Below are 27,480 nucleotides of genomic sequence, written 5' to 3'. Positions count from 1 at the left end.
TGGTTTCTGAGAGGGGAGATCTATAGTTTCGTTCATCCACTCTCACCTGAGAAACAAACACTGGCAGTACGAGAACTATTCCAATCCACACAACCAGCTAATGGACATTTTCACAACCAGTTCTGATCGCCAGAACAACAGGTATTCTGGGACCTTTTCTGGATCGCCAGAATAATGGGTATTTTCACAACATTTTCTGGACGCTCCAAATAACGAGCATTTTCACTGCCCTTCCTGGATTGCCAGAATAATGGCATTTTCATGAGCCTGTCTAGAAGAAACTCTTATTTCACTAGCTCTGAATGCTCTTTGGGGAGTGGGAAATGAAAGAGACACAAGCCTCTGCCGCAGGAGAACTGCCAACCTTCCCACAGAGTTCAGGAACTCAGCAGGCCGGTGGATGGTAAGGGCTCTGCAGTTCAAAGGTCTGCTGCAGTCAGGTCCTGAGATTTTTATGCTCACATCACTCAAGAATAACAAAAGCCATTCTTCTCAGTTATGAAGCTCAGCGGTGTCATGGCACAGAAGAACAGTGACCGGACCCAGTAGATACTGTGCAGAAAAATGATTCTCCATAAGGCACTAGGGTGTTCATTGCACGCATGGTCACACTGAACTTAAACAACTGCTGGTAGTGTTATTTACAAAAATATTCTTAACGTTTCCTTCCATGCTGCTGAATCCTCTAATTTAAATTTTCATACTAAAGCCTAATTACACCGTAGTAGTTCCCTTATCCATGAAGAATAGGGTCTTCTGTTATGCCGTTTGTTTATTCTGCCTATATAATAGAACTTTCCAGTTCTATTTTGTGTCAAGACTTTTTCATTAACAGTATGGGGAAAAGGGAGTTTCTATTAACCTGGAAGCAGAAACTGATTCAGCTAAAATTAGAACAGTTCTAAACCTTCCCCCTCAGACTCAATTCTCTGATCCTCATTTCAGATTTGCAAAAGTTTGGATGACTTTTTGTTCCTTGATTCTCTTTCAGTTTCGTGGATCTCTGCATTTCTGCATAGGATCAGGAGTGTGAGAACCTTGGTATTCCAAGACAAAAAAAGTTTCTTTTGTGCTATGGCAGTCTCAAACAGAAGCCAGTGGTACCAGAATTTCACTGTTCCCAGGTTTAGAAGATTCAAGATGTCCAGAGATGCAGCTGAACTTTTGGGTGCTTAGCTGAACTGAACATCTGAAGATTCTGAGGTCCTTTCATCACTAACGTAAACCCCAACCATGCAATGAGGGAAAAGGCCACTGCTACCGATATAACACCTCAGCCATGTTAACATGCAGTGCAACATACTCAGCATAACAAATATAGTTGCTTTGGGGTAGATCCGGAAGTCTTCATTCAGTCCCTATTCAAACAAATCTCCGAATGGATCAAATCCTGGAGTTCTTTCTCAGTTTTTATACACACAAAACTCCCAATGAAGACAATGAGAGTTTGCCCAACAAAGGACCCCAACGGGCAGCTTTGTCTGAGTAGCAAGGTCTAAAAAACACTGAGGGAGCATTCAGGAGTTTGTCCTCCAGTTCCCATAGTGATAATGACCCCAGGATCAGCATTTCCTGATATTTAGGGTATAACTTCACTGCAGGCCTGGGCTTTTACCCAGGTGTTGCTCCGAACCCTCGTCTCATCCACACACAAAACCCTTTTACCCCCGTGTGGCGGTGGTTCCAACCCAGGCTAGCCCAGCTGGGGGTGTCGGCTAGAGCTCAGGTGTTGCTTTCACTCAGGCTGGTAACCCACTCACTTTGCAGTGAGGAGAGAACGCAGGCTAAATCACTCGAGTGCTGATAACCCACCACTGCCTTCCCACAATTCCCCCTGCATGACTAGAAGGACAGACAGGGTCTCCCACCATTCACTAGAGCAGCTCAGTTTACTGCAGCACAAAGAACCATGGGAGTTGCCCCAGAAATCTTAGTGTCACCTATGGGTGAGCACAGCACCAGTGAGGACAGAGTAACTGTGGTAGGGCATTGCAGAGTGGCAGGTTGTTTCAGTGTGGCAGCTCACACCCGGGTTAGGCTAGCCCAGGTGCCGATCACCTGAGCTAAGTCTGCAGTGAAGGCATAACCTTAATCACTGGTTTTGCCTCAGTCATTAACATCCTGGAAATGCCCTTCCTGATGGTCCTTATTGCTGAATTATTTACCGCCCTAAATGCTAAGGGCTCCTTTAAGATTTGAGGGAGGGTGGAGCTGCCGTGCCCCAGTAGGAGCATGGGGAGCCAGAGGCCCTGTGTCTCAGCCTGGCATGGCCACACCAGAGCTCCAGGAAACACAGAGGGAATGCAGCCCTTCTACCACTGTTTGAGAGGATGCAATGTTTGCTCTGCTGGACAGTGCAGAGACACTAGAGCAAGTCTTTGACCTACCCGTCATCCTCTTTGGCAGCGGCACTAGCCCTCCAGTGTCCTGGCTCTCCCTGAGCACCAGTATTTCCATTGTGCCTAGTCCCTGGGCACCATGCAAGTCAGAACCATGCTCTAGTCCTAGAGTAACCAGAGGTATCGGGGATGTTTACATTAATGCAACCAATCGTCACCAAAGATCTAGAAACCCCCTTGAGTACCACCATTTGGCCCCTCCAGTTTCACCAGCACAATGGCAGCAAGAGAATGCAAACATTCTCGGATAACACTCGTTTGATTCTAAAGAGTAATAGACGATATGATCAGTTACTCACCAGGAATGGTGTTTGGGGTCTGTATCAGTTAATCCTTCCTGTCACCAGTCCAGGAGCAGGCACGATATCCCTTTATGGACTCGGCTCCGACCTACAAGAATTAGGAAACACAAATTGGTGCCTGTTGTGGTAAAAGGATAATCCAATACTTTCTAATCCTCAGCAGACAAGGGTGGGCCGGCGAGTACTGCAGTTGAATTACATGTATTTAACAATGCCTGCTGCTGGTTGTCGCCTGCAGTGATCCAGCCTAGGACTTTTGGATCCCAAAGCATGAGCTTCGTAGTCTAAAGGACCAGCTCTTACCAGGGAGGACACACAGTTATGTTGTGTTAGCAGCATGGATTACACACCTGGAGAGAAAACAGTGGGGAGTTGAGTGAGAGTTCCCTGTTGTGGGGAAATACCAATGAACACACCATTTTGAGTGAATTCATGTGTAGAGTTCATGTTAACTGATTACTGGAGCTGGGCAGCAATTTTCCACAAAAACTTTTTTTTTCCCTCAGGGAAAAGTGATTTCTGTTAAAATTGAAGTTTTCACACAGTAAAATTTCAATTTTGCTGAAATTTTTGATTTTCCTGGTGGGAAATTGAAATTAACATTTTGTTTAAAGTTGACCCAAAACAAAGAAATGTGGGTGGTTGAGCTGAATTGAAGCATTTTTTTCCCCAGGTCACTGCAATATTAATCTGTGTCTGCCTGAGCTGCTAGGGTGCTTGATGGAAGTTTTAGTTCAGGTGTCTTGTGCCCCCATTCTGTCCTGTGGGCCGGGCTCTCTGCTGGACTGTATCTCCCATGATGCAACTGATGCTCACCTTTGGAGGCATGAGAAGAAGTACCTAGACTGGGGAGTTCCTATCGGAGATAAAGAATTCTACAGTCAATAGCTGCACCTGCAGGAAGTCACAGGCCCACAACTTGCTGTGGAGGGACACCCTCATAGCTACAGAGCATGAAAGCTAGTGCCCCATCGCCCTCACAAACTGCCTTCCTCCTGTGCAACTCTCCCTTGTGCGCAGGCAGAGCAGAGAATGTTTTTATGACAGAGATGGGCAAACTGGTTTCTAAAAAGTGAGACCAACTCCCTACCAAAATCTCACCCACACAGAACCAAACTCAAAGTGAGCCCTTCCTGAGGTTCATCCAAGTGAGGACCTTCGTTATTTATATTCTGGTAGCGCATACAGGCCGTGACCGAGATCAGAGCCTCACTGAGCTATGTGCGGCACTAACACATAGTAAGATACAGTCCCTGCCTCAGGGAGTTGCAATCTAAATAGATAAGGCACACAAAGGGTGAGAGGGAAAACAGAGAGACTGAGTGTCTTGTCTATGGTCACGCAGCAGGTCAGTGGCCGAGTCAAGAACAGACTCCAGTTCTCCTGATGCCCAGTCCAGTGCTTCAGTCACTATATAAAAATATCCAATTAGTTCTCTTGTCCCCACCCATCAAATCTGCTTTGTCAGGGATTAGTGAAGTTAAGAGGTACAAATCCAGGGATTAAATCAGCACCAATGCTCTCTTCCCATAATCCCCAAATGAGTAAAGATTCCCCAAATAACCGTCCACTGCTACTAACTTCTTCATTCAACTCCAGATAAAATTATTCACATTGTTTATAAGATATTCAGGTAGCCAAGCTGCCTGATCCTGATGGAAACCCAGCAGGTGTGGACAGGGCCCTGTCAATGATGATAAATGTTAAGGTGGAAGGTCAGTTCATCAGTCTGGTTTGCTAGATGAGAAACCTGCCTTGCTCCTTGCTAATTAGAGACTCGATCCAGGCTCTGACATGCAGCCAAACTGCAGAAGGTCCAAATTGCTGATGTTAAAGGGAGACAAGGTAACAACCTGCTGGGCTTTCACCAATAGAGAGTTTGAACCTATTTAATGAGCTAGAATCCCACTGCAAACTAAAGAAAATAATCTTCAGCTGCACAGTGGTTCAGAGCTGCATGTGATGGAGCCTCCACATTGATTGAGGCTATCGATCAGGTAATTTTTCCATATAGCAGCGCTTTCTTCCATCCTAAAGGACACAGTGAAGTGCTTTATGAATTAGGTGATACTCATAGGGTCCAATATTGCACTCTTTGAAGTCAGTGGCCATGCTGTTGTCAGGGTTAAGGGGACCTGGGTTAAGCCCATCATTCATATTAGCTGGACCTTTCCATGGGTCGGTAAGACCTCTCAGAAACTTGTATGATTATCTAAACCCCTGAGCTCTGCAACAGCATGGTAGAAATGTCATGAGAACAGGCTTTCATGAGGAGGTTGGGGCATTTCCTGTTTCCACTCCAGGATAGAACCCAGAGGTGCAGAGAATTATGGGGTTGGGTTGAGGAAGGGGAGGGACAAGAAGCAGGTTCTATTGGCATTTTGGATAAAGATCTGAACCACTTCATCCTTCCTCCCTAGATCAGAAAATTAAGCAAGCAAACCCATGGGACCTCCTAATCTGAGGCAAACTGCCAATCCTTTGAAATTCTCCTCTCACAAATAGGGAAAAGTCCAAAAGGAGCGTGTGTGAATGTGCAAAACATATGATGGAAGAGGGACAGCTGGGTGTTGAAGGGGCCTCCGGAGATGTGAGTTCCTTTCCTGGCTCTACCACTGACATAGTAGATGACTTTGGATGCACCTCTTTGTGCCTCCTGCACTATGGAGTTAGACTCAGATAAGGTTTGTAAAATGGGCTGGGATCCTTAGATGAAAGGTGCAAAGTATCATTCATGCTGCAGCCAAATTCAATTTACCTCACACATGCGCCTATAAAATATAAGATGACATCATAGAATATCAGGGTTGGAAGGGACCTCAGGAGGTCATCTAGTCCAACCCCCTGCTCAAAGCAGGACCAATCCCCAATTAAATCATCCCAGCTAGGGCTTTGTCAAGCCTGAACTTAAAAACCTCTAAGGAAGGAGATTCCACCACCTCCCTAGATAACCCATTCCAGTGCTTCACCACCCTCCTTGTGAAAAAGTTTTTTCCTAATATCCAACCTAACCTCTCCCACTGCAACTTGAGACCATTACTCCTTGTTCTGTCATCTGCTACCACTGAGAACAGTCTAGATCCATCCTCTTTGGAACCCCCTTTCAGGTAGTTGAAAGCAGCTATCAAATCCCCTCTCATTCTTCTCTTCTGCAAACTAAACAATCCCAGTTCCCTCAGCCTCTCCTCATAAGTCATGTGCTCCAGCCCTCTAATCATTTTTGTTGCCCTCCGCTGGACTCTTTCCAGTTTTTCCATATCCTTCTTGTAGTGTGGGGCCCAAAACTGGACACAGTATTCCAGATGAGGCCTCATCAATGTCGAATAGAGGGAAATGATCATGTCCCTCGATCTTCTGGCAATGCCCCTATTTATACAGCCCAAAATGCCGTTAGCCTTCTTGGAAATAGGGGCATATTGTTGACTCATATTCAGCTTCTCATCCACTGTAACCCCTAGGTCCTTTTCTGCAGAACTGCTGCCTAGCCACTCGGTCCCTAGTCTGTAGCAGTGCATGGGATTCTTCCATCCTAAGTGCAGGACTCTGCACTTGTCCTTATTGAACCACATCAGATTTCTTTTGGCCCAATCCTCTAATTTGTCTAGGTCCCCCTGTATCCTATCCCTACCCTCCAGCATATCTACCACTTCTTCCAGTTTAGTGTCATCTGCAAACTTGCTGAGAGTGCAGTCCATGCCATCCTTCAGATCATTAATGAAGATATTGAACAAAATCGGCCCCAGGACTGACCCTTGGGGCACTCCGCTTGATATCGGCTGCCAACTAGACATGGAGCCATTGATCACTACCTGTTGAGCCTGATGATCTAGCCAGCTTTCTATCCACCTTATAGGCCATTCATTCAGCCCATACTTCTTTAACTTGCTGGCAAGAATACTGTGGAAGACCATATCAAAAGCTTTGCTAAAGTCAAGGAATAACACGTCCACTGCTTTCCCCTCATCCACAGAGCCAGTTATCTTGTCATAGAAGACAATTAGGTTAGTCAGGCATGACTTGCCCTTGGTGAATCCATGCTGACTGTTCCTGATCACTTTCCTCTCCTCTAAGTGCTTCAGAATTGGTTCCTTGAGGACCTGCTTCATGATTTTTCCAGGGACTGAGGTGAGGCTGACTGGATTGTCTATGCACTGTTGTATCACTCTCCCAGCAGATATCAGGGTGATTGAAATCTCCCATGAGAACCAGGGCCTGTGATCTAGTAACTTGTTAGTTGCTGGAAGAAAGCCTCATCCACCTCATCCCCCTGGTCTGGTGATCTATAGCAGACTCCCACCATGACATCACTCTTGTTGCTCACACTTTTAAACTTAATCCAGAGACTCTCAGGTTTTTCTGCAGTTTCATACCGGAGCTCTGAGCAGTCATACTCCTCTCTTACATACAATGCAACTCCCCCACCTTTTCTGCTCTGCCTGTCCTTCCTGAACAGTTTCTATCCATCCATGACAGTACTCCAGTCATGTGAGTTATCCCACCGAGTCTCTGTTATTCCAATCACATCATAATTCCTTGACTGTGCCAGGACTTCCAGTTCTCCCTGCTTGTTTCCCAGACTTCTTGCATTTATGTATAGGCACTTAAGATAACTCGCAGATTGTCCTGCTTTCTCAGTATGAGGCAGGAGTCCTCCCCTCTTGCACTCTCCTGCTTGTGCTTCCTCCCGGTATCCCACTTCCCCACTTCCCTCAGGGCTTTGGTCTCCTTCCTCCCGTGAACCTAGTTTAAAGCCCTCCTCACTAGATTACCCAGCCTGCTTGTGAAAATGCCCTCTCTTGATTAAGTGGAACCCGTCTCTGCCTAGCACTCCTCCTTCTTGGAACACCGTCCCATGGTCAAAGAATCCAAAGCCTTCTCTCTGACATAGGAGGCAATCCCCAACTTCACACGCAAACAGCTGCATTAAGGACCAGATTCTCCTGCCCTTTTATAGAGCAGTACCTCAGTGAAGAGGGGTCCCAATGGAACAACAGGACTATACACTCAAGTAGTGAGAGTGGCAGATGCTAGTTCTTACAGCCCTGGAGTTAATCAGAGTGTAGTTTACTGTCCTGGGAGTTTGCTGGAATCACTGCAGCCTATTCTGAATGATGCTCAAAATTGGAGGGGGAAAACAAACCCTGCCAAGATTCAGATAAAACAAAACAAAATCTCTCAGACAAAGGAAATGCTCTAAAATGTTCCATTTTATTCTTGCTCTGGGCCCCCAAAGCATTTCCCTTTCCTCCCTGAATGATAACGGATATAAAAATTAAATATAAATTCGCCAACAAAAAAGCAAAGCGCACTGAAGGGCAGTAAATCACCGGGACCAGGTGGCGTTCAGGGGAGGTTTGGGAAGGGAATGAAGGATGAAATAGCAGAGATACTGACTAAGATATATCATAGATCTTTAAAAACAGCAACTCGTCCTCAAGGCTGGAGACTCACTAATATGGTGCCTCAGTTTGAAAAGGAAGCCAAGGGAGAAGGCAGGGGAATGACAGACGGGGGAGCAGCCCCTCAGGACTGAGGGGATCAGAGACTAGCCAGCCTCACCTCACCATGAAGGGAACTGATAGAAGGCTCAATTCACCAGTTTCTGTTCCACTCGGAGTCACTGCACTCACGGAGGCAGTTGCCCCTGACGCATAGTCACTTTCCCCTGGGAATTCAGCCATCTTTAAACAGTGTCAGAAATTCCCTGTTGGATGTGCTGAGTCAGGCTATTCCCCTGATACCCTGCCCATGCCCTCTCGTCAGGCACTTTTGGGCACACACTGGAGAGCTGCCCACCCCTCAGAGGAATGCAGGTGGTGGTGGTGGGTCCTTGAATCACCAGAGCCCCCCCACAGAATGGATATCCCACCATCAGGGTGCCCTTGGCCTGTGCCACGCTGGCCGAAGCTGGCTCCCACCCAGGCTTGTTAAGTCCTGGAGTGTCTGGTCAAAAAATGAATAGCTGAACACTTGGACTGGTGTTACCTGACGGGGTCACCCCAATTGGACTCCAGTACGGCCTCTCTAACCTGCTGGAGGTCTTTAAAAAGAAACATGAGACAAAGGTGACATCATCTGTTTGGATTTTGAAAGGAAGCTCCATCACAGGCCAATATCCCTGGGGCGACGTCTGCGGTTAAGCCAGCTGAATAATGGCAAACAAAGGGCTGTAACATACAGTGCTGTGTCAGAGAGAAGTTGATAGAGGGGTGTCTCAGGGGCCCATGTATTTGTCAATGGAAAGTGGAAAGCAAACGGATGATGTCTGGGGATGGATGCTATGTCAGAGATATAAAGGAATGTGAAAAGCTCTGGATAGGACTCCTGCAGATGGCAAGCAAGGCCCAGCATTTAACACCCAGCCCTCAGAGGCAAAGGTTCAGAGTTCTATACTTAGCTCTGCCAGGTACTCTCTGTCTTAGCTTTGCCACCTGTGAAAGGGGGTTAATAACAGCTTGCAGGATTTTCAAAAGAGTCCAAGTGAAATGGAAAGTGGCACCTATTTAATAGCACATAAAAGTGCTACATGACAGTTTAGGACAAGAATAGCAGCAAAGCACCACCTCTTAATGAAACTGCAATCAGAGTTTAGGTGGTTAAAGGAGAGGATTAATTCTGTCCTGGACATTGGAGTTCACTTCCTTGTTCATCTTACAAAAGGCAATCTGGATCAAATGGTCACAAATGTGCTTGGGTTAAAGCCTCATCTTAGCACTTCCAGCAGCAGAGCGAACTGTTATGTGTGTGGGCATCATCTACTTTTATTAAGGCCCGAATAGTTTTCAAGGGAAAACTTGTTAATGCAGGAGAATATCTCAGGACTCATTTGCCTACCCCATTTCTCCCCTGTTAAGTACTGCAGAAAGGGAAATGTTGACCAATAGAGTTTCGTCAAGGTAACATTAAGGAGCGAAGCTGGGGAATTGAAACACATCCTTCACTCATTAGATAGCATATAGAGTAAGTTCCATGGGGTCTCCAAGATGAGCAAGATGAGTTAGGGTTGGAACTTCAGCTATTCATTCCCAGTTGCTTTGTTAATACAGGTTAGTTAAAAGGGGAATGGAAATGAACTGGGTGCCAGGAGATGTGGAATCCATTTTTGGCTCTGCCCTGACTCCCTTTGGACAAGTCACTTAGGCCAAACTTTTGAAAAGTGGGCACTCATTTCAGGTGGCCCCATTTCTGGGTGCCTGATTGGAGATTTGTGTAGAAGAGCTTGTGACCTGGCCTGAGAGCTTCTTGACAGCAACAGAGTAGGTGTAACCAGAAGATGGAGACATTGTGGTGAGCTGTGTTTTTCCTACCTGGAGTGGAACAGGGAGACTGACCTGTCCCTGATCCCATCCTGACTCAGGACGTGGTTTAGACTTTCACATCTCCATTACGGAGAATACTTTGGTCTTCCTGCCTCAGGAAAGGGGAACAGCTGGCACATCTTGCTAATAGCCACCTGCAATTGAACGTAGGACTTGCATGCTGTATGCAAATATGCCAAACCCACAAAAAAACCCACAGAAATTGGGCTTGTTTTTGGCTTAATTGGCTTGTGATTTGCATGTTGGCTAGTTTTTGGCTTGTAGCTTGTTTGGCTTGTAGCTTATTGCAGCTTGTTGCTTCTTTTTTTTTTTTTTGATTGGCTCTCGGCAAACGGGGGCAAGGGGCAATCAGGGGCAAGTGGGGGAGAGAGTCAGGGGTGCACAGTGGGCCCACCACAGTCCCAGACTGCATGCCGGGAGGATCTAGTCACATTGGCTTATTGTAGCCTTGTTTTGAAATGGGATTAGGTTGATTTTTGGTTTATTGTGAAAGTTGGGGTACTTATTTACTGCGTGAAAGTTGGCAGCTGTGTGCAGGGCTGGCTCTGGCTTTTTTGCCACCCTAAGCAAAAGGCCACCCGCCCCCCCCGCCGCGGCTCCGCTCTCCCTGGTGGCCAGATTTCCAGGAGCAGGACGGAGAGCCCGGCTGGGGCTCTCCGCTCTCCCCGGCGGCCAGAGCGCCGGGAGTAGGGTGGAGAGCCCCCGGCAGTCAGAGCGCCGGGAGGAGGGTGGAGAGCCTGGCTGGGGCTCTCCGCTCTCCCCAGCGGCCGGCGCGCCGGGGGGAGGGCGGAGAGCCCCCGACTGGCCGGAGCGCCGGGGGGAGGGCGGAGAGCCCCCGGTGGCGAGAGCGCTGGGGGGAGGGCGGCGAGCCCACCGCGGCTCTCCACTCTCCCCGACTGGCCGGAGCGCCGGGGAGAGGGCGGCAAGCCCGGCTGGGGGCCCGCTCTCCCCGACCGGCCGGAGCGCCGGGGGGAGAGCGGTGAGCCCAGTCGTGGCACCGCTCTCGGGCCGGAGTGCCGCGCCGCCCCCCTACAGGCGCCGCCCCAAGCACATGCTTGGTGGGCTGGTGCCTGGAGCCGGCCCTGACTGTGTGTACGGCTCATTGGTATTGGTATCAAATACTGCTTCTGAAAATTGGAGCCTCAACTTTTTTCTGCCTCAGTTTCCTCATCTATAAAAATGAGGGTGCTGTTACTTTGCAACATGCACTGAGACCTAGGGATAAGAAATACCAAGGAAGTACTCAGTTTTATTGAAAAGCACTAAAGTTTTGAGATCCCCAAAACACTAGACTTAAAAGAAAAATCAAACTGGTGCATTTCAAAAGTGAATCAAAAGAGTTTGTTTGCATGATTGTGTAGTTTTCCTGCAAGAGGCGACGCACCATGGAAACTTGAAATGGAGCATGGAGCTTAATTCTCTGTGCTGCTTTAGGGGTCAATAGTACCAGCAATAAAATCCGTAATTTAAGTCTTGCCCATGCTTGATATATATGGATGCCAAGAATAAGTGAATCTCAGGTCATGGTAGGTAAGATGAAGGGACACTGTTTTAATCAATCTGCTTTAAAATGTGTTCATTTGCCATTTTTGAAGCTCCCCTGTATATTCTGATACTAATTTGAGATCTCAGAATACACTTCTTCCTTTCTACATGACATTTTCATTCACCTTTACTCCTCCAATGATCATTTCATGTCATATTTTCTCCCCAGTGAATCTTCATATGCTTTAATTGGAGCTTGTCTGTTCATTCATCCCTGGGTGAGGTCTGTTTAGTAGCTGAGAATATCAGACACTTTTACTTATTGAATCAGTGGAGCTGAACTTTGCAGAGTGACTTTTCCCTGAGTGCAGAAGCATCATGCTGTTGAATTATGTTTGCTGGGAGCCAGGTCTCTCTTCCTTCCGCTTGTCTCTCACTCACCCATGCTGGCTTGCTTCATGAGCCGTACAGCATGCAAGTCCTAAACTCAGCTGCAAGATTAGCTATCCCCCTTTCCTGAGGCAGGAAAACCAAAGCATTCTCCCTAATGGAGATGTGAAACTCTAAACCACATCCTGACTCAGGATGCGATCAGGGACAGGTCAGTCTCCCTGCTCCACTCCAGGTAGGAAAAACAACTCACCACTGCTTGTAATTTGAAATCATTATAATGTCTCCATCTTCTGGCTACACACACTCTGTTGCTGTTAAGAAGTCCTCAGGCCAGGTCAGAAGCTATTCTACACAAACTTGAGACTCAACTCACTGCCTATTCCCATCAGTAAAACTACAACAAAACTAACTACAGTAGGAAAGCATAGAGGGTACAGCAGGGCAGAGGAGAAGAATTGCCAGGATGTTAAGGTACTGGACTGGAAATCAAGAACTGGGTTCAGTGCCTGGCTCTGTCACAGACTCCCTGCATGACCTTGGACACTTCTGTCTCTGCGCCTCACTCTCATATCTTTAAAATGGGGCTAATAGCATTTGACAGAGGTGCTGGGTGGATAAATTCATTGATGTGTAGGAAGAGCACTGATCCGATGGGTAGAGGGGCCCATATAAGAATTTATCTAGATAGAATTTGCCTCGCTGTACCACCATTGAGTGCAGTGGATTTACACCAGGGATGAATTTGACCCATTCCATCAAGGGTTGATTCTTTTCCGTAGAGTTGTGAATATTCTGAATTGTTCCCAGCCGCTTGGACTAAGTTAATTACACAGATTGTTTGTGCTGCTCTTTAGACAGAGGCAATGAATTGACATTGAGAAGCACTGGGCTGCTTCTTGGACACAAGACAGCGCAAGTGCTGATTTCAAGTACGAGGAAGAATCAGTGCACTCAGACGACTAACGCCTCTCCTTAGACAACCCAGAGCAGCAACAGGGACATGTGTTGTCCCCACGATGTTGTGTCTAGGGGGCCCCACTGTGCTAAGAACAGAACAAACACATGGGGTATGTCAACACCTGGAGCTGGGGGAGGGATTCCCAGCTCACGTCGATGTACACTAGCTCTCATAGAGTTAGCATGCTAAAAACAGTAGTGTAGCCGTGGTGGCATGAGCAGCAGTGGCATGGGTAGCTGCCCAGAGTAGAAACCCACCTGAACACCATGGGCAGGTACTTGGCATCTCGCCCATGCTGCTGCTTGCCACTGCCCATGCTGCCGTGATGAGAGCTAGCACAAGTATGTCTACACAAGCTGGGAGTCACACCCCCTTCCTCCAAGTGTAGATGTAGCCATAGTAAGAGACAGTTCTTGGCCTGCAGAACTTAACTACATAGACGAGACAGACAAACCAAAACCCCAGGCCCAAACAACCCTTATCTCTGAGACAGTCTAGGTCCAGGTACAAACTTTGTGGCTATCCTCTGTCTCTGCAGTGGGCTGAACGCCAACCTCGATTCAAAGTCTCCCTCTGCCCCACCACCCGAAGCATAGAAATACAGAGCTGGCAGGGCCCTCGAAGGGTCAGCTAGCCCATCCTCCCACACTGAGGCAGGATTACGTGTCGCTTTGGGAGAGTTCAGATCTAGACTGGAACTTTACAGCACAGGCTTAGCTCTAAACATGAAAGATTAGGACTAGATTCTCCCCTCCTCAGGCAGACAAAGCTCCCACTGCCTGAGATGGCCGCCGTTGGAGTTTGCAGGACAGAATCAGGCCCTGAGGAAAGTAGCCCTCACTTCTTCCTGGCGGTGACTGTTGTTGTATTTTCTAAAAGTTCAAAATGTAGAGTCTAAAAAAAAAAAAACTATACCAAAATAACTTCTGCCTAACTTCTCAGGTCAAGGATTTGATGGGCTAGGTCAGGCAGTACAGAGGTGGCCTCTTTAGGCAGTTGAGGATTCCTCCAGCACAGGGGAACTGCCAGGTAGCCATCTCTGTGCTACTGCCACATGGCGCCTCCCAGCAGAGGGATTTGCGATGGGTAGGAAGGACAGGGCAGGAGCGCACTGTGCTCGTGGGAACCCCATCGGTGTAATTTAGAACAGTCCTGAGGATGTTCTAAGTGACCAGCAACTGTACCAAACCCCAGGATCAGGAGTGTGTGAGGGGTAAGAAGGATTGAAAAGCCACCACTCCCTTCCCCTCAGGTGCAGGTGCCATGGAGAACTGAGCCTGATGTCTACAAATCTGACAGAAATTAAAATGATATCCCTTTAATTCCTATTGCCACCTCCAGGTATATTTAAAGGCAAGAGTCTCAGTTCCCGCCAGACCTTGAAATGACCCCTGCATTCAGACAAGTGCTGATACTTCCCAGCAACACTCCTCTCAACGGTACACATGACCCAGCACACTCGGTTTAACTATTAGACCCTTTTCTTTTAACTCGTTGCCTTTTCCTGACAATGGATATTTGCTTCTTAGCCAGGGGGAGAGGGAGGGGAGAGGAGAACCGAGCTGTGCTGTACACAGGCTTGTTCCCTTTGGAGCCAATTTATTCTGTCCATACGCATGGCAAAGCTGGATCCGTGAGTGGACTCTTGTGAATGCACTTATGGCTACAACATGGTGCTAAGGAGTCAATGGAGCTGCAGCTTTGGGCAGGTGGGAGATGGCAGCCTCTCCACTCTTCTACCCCCAGGGGCTTTGCTGCCATTGTTAATAGCGATGGGGAGGTGGGTCTTGTTGGCTTGCTGTCAGGAAAAGAACACAGCCACCATTGCCCATCTGCAAACTCGACTAAAGACAGGAGACAGAATGAGGCTACCCAGTCTGTGGACACCATCAGATAACCATAAAGAACTAGTTTGCAGGGAGTGCCCTATCCATACAACTACAGCTGCTCCAAAATGATCACAAGGAACATAAGAACTGCCCTATCGGGTCAGACCAATGGTTCGTCTAGCCCAATATCGTGTCTCCAGCAATGACCAGTACCAGAGCTTCACAGGGAGTGTACTGAACAGGGCAATTATGGAGAGACCCACCCTGTCTTCCACGCCTGGCTTCTGGTACTCAGAGGTTTAGGGTCACCTAGAGCATAGGTTGCCTCCCTGACCAGCTTGGCAAATAGCCACTGACAGACCTGTCCTCCATGAACTTATCCAGTTCTTCTTTGAACCCACGTTATACGTTTGGACATCACAACATCCCGTGGCAACAAGTTCCTCAGGTTAGTTGTCCATTGTGTGAAATGTACTTTCTTTTGTTTGTATTAAACCTGCTGCCTATCAATTTCATCAGGTGAACCCTGGTTTTTGTATGGTGTGAAAGGGTAAATAGCACTTCTCTATTCACTTTCCCCACACCAGTCATGATTTTATAGACCTCTATCATATCCTCCCTTAGTCATCTTTTTTTCTAAGATGAACAATTCAAATTTTTTTTTAGTCTCTCCTTGTATGGAAACCATTCCATACCCTTGATCGTCTTTGTTGCCCTTCTCTGATTGCCCTTTTCTTTGTTGCCTTTTCCTGTTCCACTGTGCCAATGTTCTTCTAACCAGTTGCTGACTGGTTTTAGGGGATGTCTGCATTGATACTGGAAGGGGTTGGGGCAGCATGTGTAGACATACCCAAGCTAGCTTCAAGCTGTGCTAGCTAGCTAAAAATAGCGAGTGCGTTGAAGCCACGGCAGCACAGGCTAGCTGCCAGGGTCCAGGCCTGCCCCAGGCCCTGGGTATGTACTCGGGCGGCTAGTCTGTACTGCCACAGTTTCAGTGCTGTTTCTAGCATAGATCAAAGCTTGCGCAGGTATATCTATGCGTGCTGCAATTGCCCCTCGGATTGCAGTGCAGACATGCCCTTAGCGCTGGTGTAAGGTGCTGGCTTGGCAACCCTGGCAGACTCAGGGGCATACACAACATTGCACCATGGCCCCTTTGTGCCAGCTCCACTGTGGGGCAGGTATAAAGCCCCTCCAGGAATACTTCTAGTGCAGAGAGCCTCTGAGCTGTCTCTACAGCAGCCGGGGCACATAGGCATAGCAGGGTGCACAGGACTGGAGTGCCTAAGTGAGAGCCATGTTTTCAAAAGTGCTCTGCCAATGCCCTGATTTAAGTACCCATGTGGGAGTGGAGATCTGCTGGGAATCTGGCGGTAGGTGGGCAAAGGGAGACACGAAGCCAGACAGTGCACAAAGGGGAGGAGGGTGTGAGGAGCCTTTCAAGCCACTTGTGCGCCTTGAGCAGGGAATGGCCAGAATTACAGTCACACTCCCCTGAGCACAGGGGCTACTCCTGGCTATTAGCTTTAGGAACCCGAAAGGGGCAAGGAGAGGTGAGGTCATGATCCGACCTCCAAACAGCCGGGAGAGCTGACCGGTCACAGAAGGAAGGTCACTCTGCAGCAGCAACAGCAGCTGGGCGCGGCTGGAGACACCGTTGGCATACCATGCCTCCCGGAGAGCAATCCAGCTCCATGCTGCCCCCGGCTGTGTGCAGAAATTGAGCTCCTGGTTTGTAAAGCCCGTTCGGATCCTTCAGGGCAAGCAGTGCTATATAATTGCTACAGCGCAGAGAATGAAAAGAACCTGCTGCTCTCCTCAAATTAAAGCCTGAAAATCCACCTGGAATGGGTTCTCCTTTGTGGAGAGAAATAATAATTGCTCCAACAGGGATTTATAAATAATTGCAACTGACCCGGATTCTAACGGGTAACCAGGCTGTTGAATTAAACAAACGGATGTGCAGAACAAAGCATCGCACACAGTGAAATTACTATATAGGAGGAGAAAGGTGAGGCTGGGAAGGGACACATGGCTCTGTCTCAGCTTTCCCACACAGGAATAGGGCAGGAGAACAGCCTGGCCTCAGGGTTTTCTCATTATAAGCAAAGCACAGAAAAGTCAGGTCTATAAGTCTGATTCTTCAAGGTGCTGGATGCCCTTAGCTCCTGATGGAAGAGGTTCAGCACCCCTCTGGATCAGACGTGGTGCCTGCTCTGCTTAATAAGTCTTTCATTTTCTATCCCTTTGTAGCTGCCCACCCGACTTTCATATTCAGTTGGTTCTCCCCAACAACTCACTACTGTGCTTTTTGTTTCTTCCTCAAAGCCCAGAGATATCAACTCCTGCAGGATCTCAGCCACGTGCTTCTTGGCGTCAGTGCAGGGAAGGTTTGTGCTAAAGATCGGGCTTTGGACCTTTTCATGCATTAGCTGTGGCATATCGTTCCGCTGCAAAACCTATCCGGACTGATCCCTTCCAGATGTGAGCTATGCCGCCATCTTAGATGGGTGCCCTCCATGCCAGGATACCATCTGGTACCTAATTCCAAACGGCCATTGTAAAAAGCAACTCCTCCTGAGATGAAGGGCAGTCACTCTGGTGTCTGGGCAGTCACACCTGCATCCTTAGCTTACTGTCTAGCTGGCTGAGTAAGGGATAACGAGAAGAATTGGATCCTAATTCCACCGCTGACACTAACTCCCCAGGGCTCTGAAGGAAGTTACTGAGGTAAAGTCTTCAAAGCTGGGTGCCAAACGAAATAGAAGCGGCCTGATTTTCAGAAATGCAGAGCACCCTCATTCCCACTGAAATCAAGGGGCAAGACTGACTGTTGCCTTGCACCTTGTGTAGTCAATTACACCAGGCAAAATGAGGGCAAAGTCCCTGTAACTGCTACCACTCTGATAAGGTAGCGTTTTAACACCCCCTTTGCACTGGTGTAAGTGGCTGCATAAGGTGCAGGGAACTGGAGAATTGGGCCCAATGCCATAAAGCACTTTGTACATGAAAAGCCCTCCACAGGTACTAAGTACTTTGAGTGAAGGGACACTTCTTCCCCTGAATTCTAATAACACATCCCTGCTTTCTCCCCCAAGCTTCAGGGAATCTTCACGGCCACTTAAATGCTGCTGAATGTTCCAAATGCAGCACAGCAGCTGCTCCGTTCAATGCACCAGCTGCGCTACTCAAAGGCCCAGGTACAATACACCTATTGCAATAGCTGTGCCGGACAGGTGAGCCCTGCCATCCCATGGCCTTCACTGAAATCTTACTGGCTGGTGGCAGCATGGTGGGGGGCAGCAGGTGCCCAGCAAGGAAGGTGTTAAATCATTGTCTAGTTTTTCATTTGAGCTGATGAAATCTTCACCGAGGCGCCGGTGAAAGGATGCACACGGACCATAATTGTTTTTTAAAATCAAATTAGGGACTTCAGACTCTCATTTAGTCTGCAGCATAAACTCAAACACCCCATTAGAACCTGAACCGAGCACTTGAATATATTTGCCCCAGGCAAACACTGAATACTCTGGCTGATGGAAAACAAAGTCTTCTAATGCCCTCTTTTCTAGACAGGAAAACATGCTTTTAGGGGACTGCTCAAATTCGTACCATCCCCAGACCCCTATTACAGGCTCCTAATTCCCCTAGACAGGAACCTATTTCCATAATGCCCTGGAACATTTGCCTGGAAGGAAGGGAGATGACCCCATTCTATAAGTGGCACAAGGGGTGCTTCCCTGCCCATTCGGATAGTGATTCTTCCAATCTAGAAAATCTGTACAGCACCAAACCCGAGCACTCTGCACTGATGCAAGGGACTATGTGCTAAAGTTTATTACACCAAGAACATACAGAGTGGAGGGGGGAAAAACCCAATCCACCTGTCACAAGCGTAACAGTGGAGATAATTGGCTTATATGCATTTATCCCTTGACCCGATTATCAACTCCATTTAATGCTTGATTTTAAACAACTCCCATCCAGGCCTGCAATTGTTCCGCTTATTCTGTCACTGTACATGTAAATTTTATCTGTTCACTAAATCTTTTTAATAGCTTCCCCCCCCCCCCACCCCTGTTTTAATTCTGGAGCACAAAGCAAGGTGGAGATATGAAGAGGCTGACATTTCTCTGAGTAATTTGCGGTGGAATTGTCACTGGCTTGATACAGTCATTTTGTTCCCCATGCCGATGTGACATTAATTATTGTTAAATATTCTTCTCTGTTACATAGAGTTCTGTTTAGATAAAGGTCAATGTCTGCACCCATGACAGCGCCTGTTGTCACCGTGCCGTGGAACTGATCCGTCACTCCCTACCGTTCAATACCCTCCTCGTCATGTGAGTCCAGTATTCATTAATTCCGGCTCAGTTAGACAGACATTAAAAAAATGCAAAATGCCTCAGCTGTTCAGATCAGCGCCTGGATATGAAATTATTAGCTCGGCTAGTGCCGCCAGCACAGGAAGGTCAGATACTATTGCCCATGCAAATCTAGCAGCGGCACCTCATTAAGGAGCCATGCATTTGCCCATGGAAAAAAAAATTCTTCTTTTAATTAAAAGCCAGCTCTGACTGGAGAGGTGAAAGCTAACATTTGCCACAAGGGTTTGCACTGACTGGCTTCCCCCAGCTGTATTTCGGGTGCGGAAAAAATGATAAACGCTTCCCTCTTTCCTTTGCCACATGCCTGGAAACTGAAGTCCAGAACCCAAGCCCTTGCAACCAGTTCTCTCACCAGATTCCCCAGCGTTATTCCACCTTCTCAGCTCCTCAAAGAGGCCAACAGAGGGCAGCTCAATTCCAAACAGGAACCTCTTGGGTATGCGAGTAAGGTAATTGCAACACCTGCCCAATAGCACCCCCCAACTCCCACAAGTCACCTCCCCCCTCATCCAGGTGCATTTAATCCCATGTGTGCTGGAGATATGAGGATGCAGGAGATCAAGCCCCAAACACAGTGTGTAACACCATCCTAGACAATTCCCCTCCCCACCCCAGGCAGATACGGAGAGATCTGTCTTTTTCTTACATTTTGGCAACACTTATCTAGCTTGTCATGCTACTACATCCCACGGAACTGGACTCTGCAGACATGCGTGTATCCCCCCCCCCCCAGGGCCGACGAAGGGAGCGGGGGGGAGCCAGTACACATTACCGGGGCCTGGGGCCCAGGACCCGGGACCCTGCTTCCCCAGCTTCCCCCCCCCTCTTGTTGGCCCTGTTTAGCCGGTCCGCCCTTGCTGGGGGGCCCGAAAATTTTTTTTCACCGGGGCCCGAACCCGCTCTCGGCAGCCCTGATCCCCCCCACGTGTCACACACTAAGACACTTGACATAGTGCGCATATTTAAAATACACAAATGCATATTTTGACTAGCTTGCTGGAAGTGAAGACTTGAGTCTGCGGGAGATGCGACCTTTGTGCAGCGCTCCCGGGGGAGACGGCAGTCATACAATCTTACACCGACCTACGTCAGTCCAGCACAAATAACTGTATGCAGGACACTTAGTCTACAATAGCAAACATCACGGAGCAGTTGCAATTCTAGGGTCGTCTTATGCCAGCATCTACTCAGTGGGGATGCAGGGACTTGCCAGGCTCCAAGCGCTGCATAGCCTCTTTTACTGCTTAGTTGAAATAAATATGCTTTTAGGCCTCGATCCAGCAAAGCACTTAAGTGTGCTTAACCTTGAGCATGTGCTGTTCAAGTCAGTGGAAGTCAATAGCCTGTTCTATTGAAGTCAATTCACACGCTTAAATTGAAGTACGTGCTTAAATGCTTTCCTGAATTGGGACCTTATTGCAGGAGGACTGGGAGTGAGGAAGGATGGACTGAGACCTCAGACCCTACCTCGCATGGGTTAAAGCTAAAATCCATTAGTGAGTGGGAGGTACTCAGGTGGTGATTGAGCCAGAGGAGTCCCTAGAGAGAACACATATTTAGGAATAAAAGTGGGCATGTTCCCGATTAAATACAGCTCAGTAAATATGGAAGTGATGATTACATGATAGGGGCAAAGGCAAAGAAAATGCCTGGATGCCTTAAACCTGGGTTATTTCTGTAGCTTTTAATCCCGTTCCTTCACAATACCACAAAGGGAAGTGGGATCCCTAGGGGATTTCTGAACACACAGTCTTATTCCATTGTGACTTCTACTGCTGTGAATCAAGAGTGAAATCAATGTGGTGCGAGAGAGCTGCAGAATTTCCCAATGTGCAGCAGGGCAGACTGAACATACCACACTTGATTAGGATGATGTACATCAGGAGTGACTCCGTTGAAGTCAGTGGACTTTATACTGTGTAAAGCTGGTTTAAGTGAGATCAGAATCAGATCTACTCTCTATATAAATTATATAAAAAAGGGAAAAAATAACAAGGGACTATGAGGTACTGTACCAAGCTTAGGTGAGCAGTTAGTCCAGCATTGTCATGTACATTGAATATTGCCTATATCAGCTTGGATACGGTAATAGGGTGATCAGATAGCAAGTGTGAAAAATTGGGACAGAGAGTGGGGGTAATAGGCACCTATGTAAGAAAAGCCAGGGGGGAGGGCTAGCTCAGTGGTTTGAGCATTGGCCTGCTAAACCCAGGGTTGTGAGTTCAATCCTTGAGGGGGCCATTTAGGGATCTGGGGCAAAATGAGTACTTAGTCCTTCTAGTGAAGGCAGGGGGCTGGACTCAATGACCTTTCAAGGTCCCTTCCAGTTACAGGAGATAGGATATCTCCATCTATTTATTTATAAAAGCCCCAAATATCTGGATTGTCCCTATAAAATTGGGACATCTGGTAACCCTACATGGTAAGAACCACTTGCTAGGACTGGCTACATTGTGGTACTAATATGTGCTGAGTATAACTTGACTGTGATAGACTGGGAGTATGTGTGAGTAAAATTGTGAACACCAGGTTGTTTTGTGAACTCCATTTTGAGACTGCCATACTGTGACTGTAACCTTCACTTTACATTATAACCTCCTCCTTGGTTTAGGGCACCCAGGCAGTGCTGAAAACCAGTCAACTCTTGACAAGGGCAGCCTATTCTAAACAGCATGGACTCATGCTAGGGGATGGGAGTCCTGGAAGAGGGCTAACACTGAGAGAGCCATGACTGGCCATCCCCATTGCAGGACTTTCCGATTGGAACCGTGGGCTTTGTACCACCAGGGCCTTGAAATGAACTATCTGCGCTAGTAATGTGGCTGTGAGGAGGGGGTTGGAATTTGTCAGCCTAAGCTTATGGATGGAAGAGCTGCAGTTTCTCCTTCTGACTAAAGAGGAGAGCCTTTCTTTAAAGAGGGGGGCTATTCCATTGTCACTTTTGAGCAGAAGTTGCTGGGGAGAGTGAAGGCAGAAGAGACGCTGCCTGGGCTAAGGACACTGACCAGATCTCAGGACTCACAGGAAGGCTGGTGTTCAGGAGTTTGTTGTTTTCCATAGAGCTGTAGGTCTCTTGGGATTTTTTAAGAGCAAAGTGTGTGCGTTTAAGCATTCCTTTGCTAAGACAGTGTTCCCTGCTTTATTGCACATAGTTAAACTCTTCAGGAACAAGAAAACCAGAGCTCCCACAGCCAGGTGGACACTGGGAGAAAGTGCCTAAGCAACTCATGACTCAGGAGCACTGAGGCACTGGTTCCGGGGTCAAGGCAGCTGGACTGCCGGGGTCCCACTATACCTGGCAGTGTGCCTGAGAGACACCCAGTGTTAAGAACAGTCACCAGTCACTGCCTAGACCAGTAGTAGTTGGATCCAATCATAACAGAATGGTCTCTGTTCAGACAAGGCAAGGTAGTGACACTTCGGGCATGTCTACACTTAAAATGCTGCGTTGGCGCAGCTGTGCTGCTGTAGTGCTTTAATGAAGACACTCTAAGCCGACGGGAGAGAGCTTCTCCCATCGGCTTAGTTAATCCACCTCTGCAAGAGTCGGTAGCTCTCGCGCCGACATAGTTCTGTCTACATGGGGGTTTAGGTCGGTATAACTATGTCACTCAGAGATGTGGATTATTCTGTAGTGCAGACCAGGACCCACTCTACATTGAAATCATTGAAATCAATGTGCAGAAATACTCATGGTGTAAAGTACTATTCAGTGCGAGGAAAGGTCTAACAATCTATCATAATCCAACATAATCCAGAAACTGGCAGGTACAACCTGGGGTGCATCAGCATTGCGAACATCTGCCATAGCACTTGTATATTCAGTAGATGAATATTGTGCACTGGTACGGAGCAGACGCAGCCCCATGCGACTTGTTGACACCAAGCTGAAAAAGTGATGTAATGCATCACGGGAATCCTTAAATCAACTCCAACACCATGGCTACCTGTTTTGTCTAACATCGCTCCCCTGCTGCAACATTCTGCAAATCTCAGTGAATCCAGGAAAACAGTTGTCTTCCTATCCACCAAAACCTTGACCACATCCCCCCTCCTTCATCCCCTCCCCCCCAATGTCTTAAGTCCCGCAAGGCTTTCTGGGAACATTCGTTTAGCCTCATGCAATCAGACTACGATCAGAAGGAGGCTTGGAAAGCAGATTGGGCTAAACAGGACTTAAAGAATAAGCACCTTGTGCTGGATCCCACACAGACGGTTCCTGGGTTTGACCTTCCACGATCATCTTGGTCAACTCTGAACCGAATCCGAACCAACCATGGTAGATGAGGACATCGAATGCACAAATGGAAAATCAAGAACTACCCGGTGTGCGAGTGTGGTTCCTCACGACAGACCATTGAACATATCACTACCTACTGCCCAATTTATAAATATGAAGGAGGCATTACTGCAAAAATTTCTCCTACTCCTGATATAGCAATTTGGCTCTATCAACTTCAGGTGAAATTGCAGTTGCAGCCATTCGAAAGAAGATCATATCTTTGAAATTCTGTACAATGTAGTGGGCTACCCATGAATTTGTGAAAATTTAACACCAGTCTGGTTCCTCCCCTTTGATTACATCTTTGACTTGGAGTGGTGGGACACATTCATCATGATAGAGTTAGGAGAACGGATTTGGTTTCTGTGGTGAAAGTGTCTTCCTAATCTAATAGCCCAGTTCCAATTTCATTCAGCATGTCAGATTTTGGCAATTAGGCTGATTTAAAATCCCCATCATGTGCAGCCTGGTACCCCAAAGCCACAGGGCCGGATTGCACCACCGTGTTTCTCACGGGTCCTTAGCTGGTTTGACCTCAATCTCACTACACAGAGGACAAAAAGCCCTGAAACTTCAGTTCAATCAAATCCAACTTCTTCAATACAAAATAACGCCGAGAAATATGGACTCCTGTGATGTACTCCAGACTTTCACCAGGGGATGAGAGTCGAGCCCTGCCCATTTATAAAGGTAATATTATCTACTTTCTAAACCGGCTTCTTAATCTAACGTCCCTCCAAGTTTGGAGACAGGGTGATGTGCAGCTAAAAATACAGAGGCAAGCAGAAAAGTCAAGGCTAGCAAGAGGCATTTACAGGGTGACCGAAGACAAAAACAGAGCCTGAGCCAGAGCCGAAGATATTCCCATGGGTGAGACTGAAGCTTTCTCACATATGCTGCTGGTGTGACTGATGGGCTCTCACCAGCTGCAGGAGTCAGATTTCCCCCATCCAAACACAGGGGTTTCCCTCTCCCCTTCCCCTGTCTCAGGCTGGTGTCTTTTCTTTTAATTATTTTTAGCGGCAGCATGAAATGGAATAATGTGCAGGAACAGGTCATGCTAAGGTATCAAGGGGTGAAACCTGATGCTTCTAGTGGGGTAGGACATTGCCTGGACATCAGAGCTACCAGTCATTGCACTGTGAGATGGGCTGGCTGATTCCTCAGCACCAGGCCTCACTCAGTGTCATTAACCCCTTGTGCTGCTGTTTCATGTGCAATTAGCATTTCTAAGGTGGGGTGACTGGTGCATGAAGCAGCACCGAAATGGCTAACTCCAGCTGCAGGTTCCAGGTAGATTCACCTATATAAAAGCATGAGAGCTGTCATACTGGGTCAGACCATGGCCCATCTTGCCCAGTATCCTGTCTCTGACAGTGACCCGCACCAGAGCTTCAGGGGGAATGTACAGAACAAGGCAATTATGGAGTGATCCACCCCAGTCTTCTATTCCTGCCTCCTGGTAGTAAGAGATTTAGGGTTATCCCGAACATGGGGTTGAGTTCTTAACCATCTTGGCTAATAGCTGTTGATGAGCCTTTCCTCCATGAACTTATCTAGTTCTTTTTTGAACCCAGTTATACTTTTGGCCTTCACAACATCCCACAGTAATGAGTTCCACAGGTTGGTTGTGCATTGTCTGAAAAAGTATTGAATCTTGTTTTTATTAAGCCTGCTGCCTATTAATTTCATCAGTGACCCCTGTTTTTCAAATTGTAGGAAAGGGTAAATAACACTTCTCTATTCTTGCACAATCCACAGCATTCATGATTTTATAGACCTCTATCATATCCCTCTTTAACCATCTCTTTTCCAAGATGAACAGCCCTGATCTTTTTAGTCTCTCCTCGTGTGGAAGCCATTCCATAATTTGATCGTTTTTGTTGCCCTTCTCTGAACCTTTTCCACTTCCTCTGTATCCTTTTTGAGATGGGGGAAACCAGAACTGGACACAGCATTCAAGGGGTGGGTGCACCATGGATTTATACAGTCACATTATGACATTTTCTGCCTCATTTTCTCTTCCTTTCCTAATATTTCTTAACATTCTGTTAGCCTCCTTGACTGCTGCTGCGCATTGAGCTGAAGTTTTCAGAGAACTATCCACAATGACTCCAAGATCTCTTTCTTGGGTGGTAACAGCTAATTTAGACCCCACCATTATATATGTATAGTTGGGATTATTTTTTCCATTGTGCATTACTTTACACTTATCAGTGCTGAATGTCATCTGCCATTTTGTGGCCCAGTTAGCTCCCCCGCCTCTGGGCATGCATGCTGTGATGGTCCTCATTCCTACGGTGGGGATCATTTCTACACTGTCTGGCCTTACGCAGTCCACAAGCATCAGCAACACATAAGGAAGGGTAAAGAGCCACATGGCTGCATTTGGTACAGATTTAGAGTTGTGGTGGTGAACAGTTTTGTCCCTCACCATCTCTTCTGATGGCCCTGCACTCGACGAACTGATTTCTGATCAATGCCCTAGTCAGCTTCTAACTCATCGGATCATAGGCACCGATTCTGTGGATGCTCCAGGGCTGGAGCACCCATGGAAAAAAACTAGTGGGTGCTCAGCACCCACTGGGGGGCCCTGCCGATCAGCTCCTCCCACTCCCCCCAGCTTCCCCACCAGCCGCTGATAAGCTAGTCAGCAGCGGGCAGGAGTCGCTGTGGGTGAGGGGGCAGGAAGAGGAAAAGCAAGGGTGGGGTGATCGGGGGAGGAGGCGGAGCAGGAGTGGAAAGAGGCGGAGCGGGGGCGGCACCTGTGCATCAAATGCCTCATTCTTCCAGAACCTTCCCACCAGCACTCTCCAACATTCCAGCCCACTTTGTCTCCATCATCCCAGCTGCTGCACTTCCACACTCTTTCCTCTAGATCCCTGTGATATTTCTTCTCTGTCATCCTGCATTTCCTGGGTGACACACAGTTCTACAACCTTCTCTTGATCTCAGTAGCTTTACTCTGCCTCCAGGGGCTGGTTTCTCGAGGCCGGATTCTGTTCTCATGTACACCAGGCCAAGTCAGGAGTAACTCCACTGCGGTTTCATTGGGATGAAACCGGCGGGAAGATCGGAATCACTCCCTATGTTTTTCCCAGGAAGAGGTCCCACGAGGAGTGGGACAAATTCTGAGTTTCGCCTCCTGATTTTATTCAGTCCTTACTCAGACAAATTCCATTGACTTCACAGGGAGTCTGCCTGAGCTGGAAGTGACTAAAACCAGAGTAAGGAAGTCCAGAATGGGCCCAGGGGAATGGAAAATTGACTAAGTATCTTTTACAGGTAATACCTACTACTTTTTAAAAAAAAAAGATTAAATAGTGCCATTTCTTCATGTGTGAATGCAGAGTATATAAGCAGAGAGCCCAAATCAGCCCTGGCATAAGAGGGCACCGCTCCCATTTACTTCAACGCACCACTGTGCACCATGGCTGTATGTGGTCCAAAGTATCATATCCACATGTATTACAAACACACACTCCAGTCAGTGAATCAGCAGCAGGCCACATCCTACCCACCCAAAATCTTTACAACATGGAAATCCAAAGTTAATGGAAAAGTCTTCTGCATTCCTTGCCATCCTCACATTGCCTACCACACTGGTGGTAAGGCTCTCCAACACTAAGGCTCTCACTTTCATCCCCTAGAGAGAGCAAAAAGCAGCAGATACTCTGACTTCAACCTCACACTAATGCAAAACTTCAATGGTGACCACGCACGCCCGTTTGTCAAGAGATCAGCATATTTGACTGTCAGTTGGTCCATGCATGTGAGAGCTTCTCTGCCTTAGCACTGCCAAAGTCGCCATTCAGGTTTTACACTAAATGCATGATTTGCCTAACTTGTCTCCCATTGCTCACTAGAACTACCGGATGAAAGAACCCAAACCTCAAACCAATCCCGCTCCCTTGGCCACCATATGCTCAACACATGGTTGCACCAGTCCACCCTCTCCGTCGTCCTAAGGTGGCGCATGAAGAGCTGCAGCTAGCAAGATGTTTTTAGTGGATATGGCACTGGACTGGGAATCAGGAGACCTGGGGTCTACTCTTGGCCCTGTCACTGCCTTCTGTGTGACCTTGGGAAAGTCACTTCCTCACCCACCCTTTGTCTGTCTTGTCT

General features: G+C 47.6%; 1 protein-coding gene across 3 annotated transcripts in view; it reads right to left on the bottom strand.

Moving 5' to 3' along the window:
• RALY (RALY heterogeneous nuclear ribonucleoprotein) overlaps nucleotides 1-27,480 on the bottom strand; it is a 262,138-nt gene that overhangs the window by 175,252 nt on the left and 59,406 nt on the right. For all 3 annotated transcript variants that reach the window (XM_065565718.1, XM_065565714.1, XM_065565717.1), the window contains exon 2: nucleotides 2,699-2,789. The gene's annotated coding sequence lies outside the window, so the exon portion shown is untranslated. The remainder of the gene's footprint in view (nucleotides 1-2,698; nucleotides 2,790-27,480) is intronic.

Source organism: Chrysemys picta, chromosome 13 (genome assembly GCF_011386835.1).
Source record: "Chrysemys picta bellii isolate R12L10 chromosome 13, ASM1138683v2, whole genome shotgun sequence".
NCBI lineage: Eukaryota > Metazoa > Chordata > Testudines > Emydidae > Chrysemys > Chrysemys picta.
Note: the sequence above shows the minus strand (reverse complement) of the source record. Positions and strands in the feature narration are given on the sequence as shown.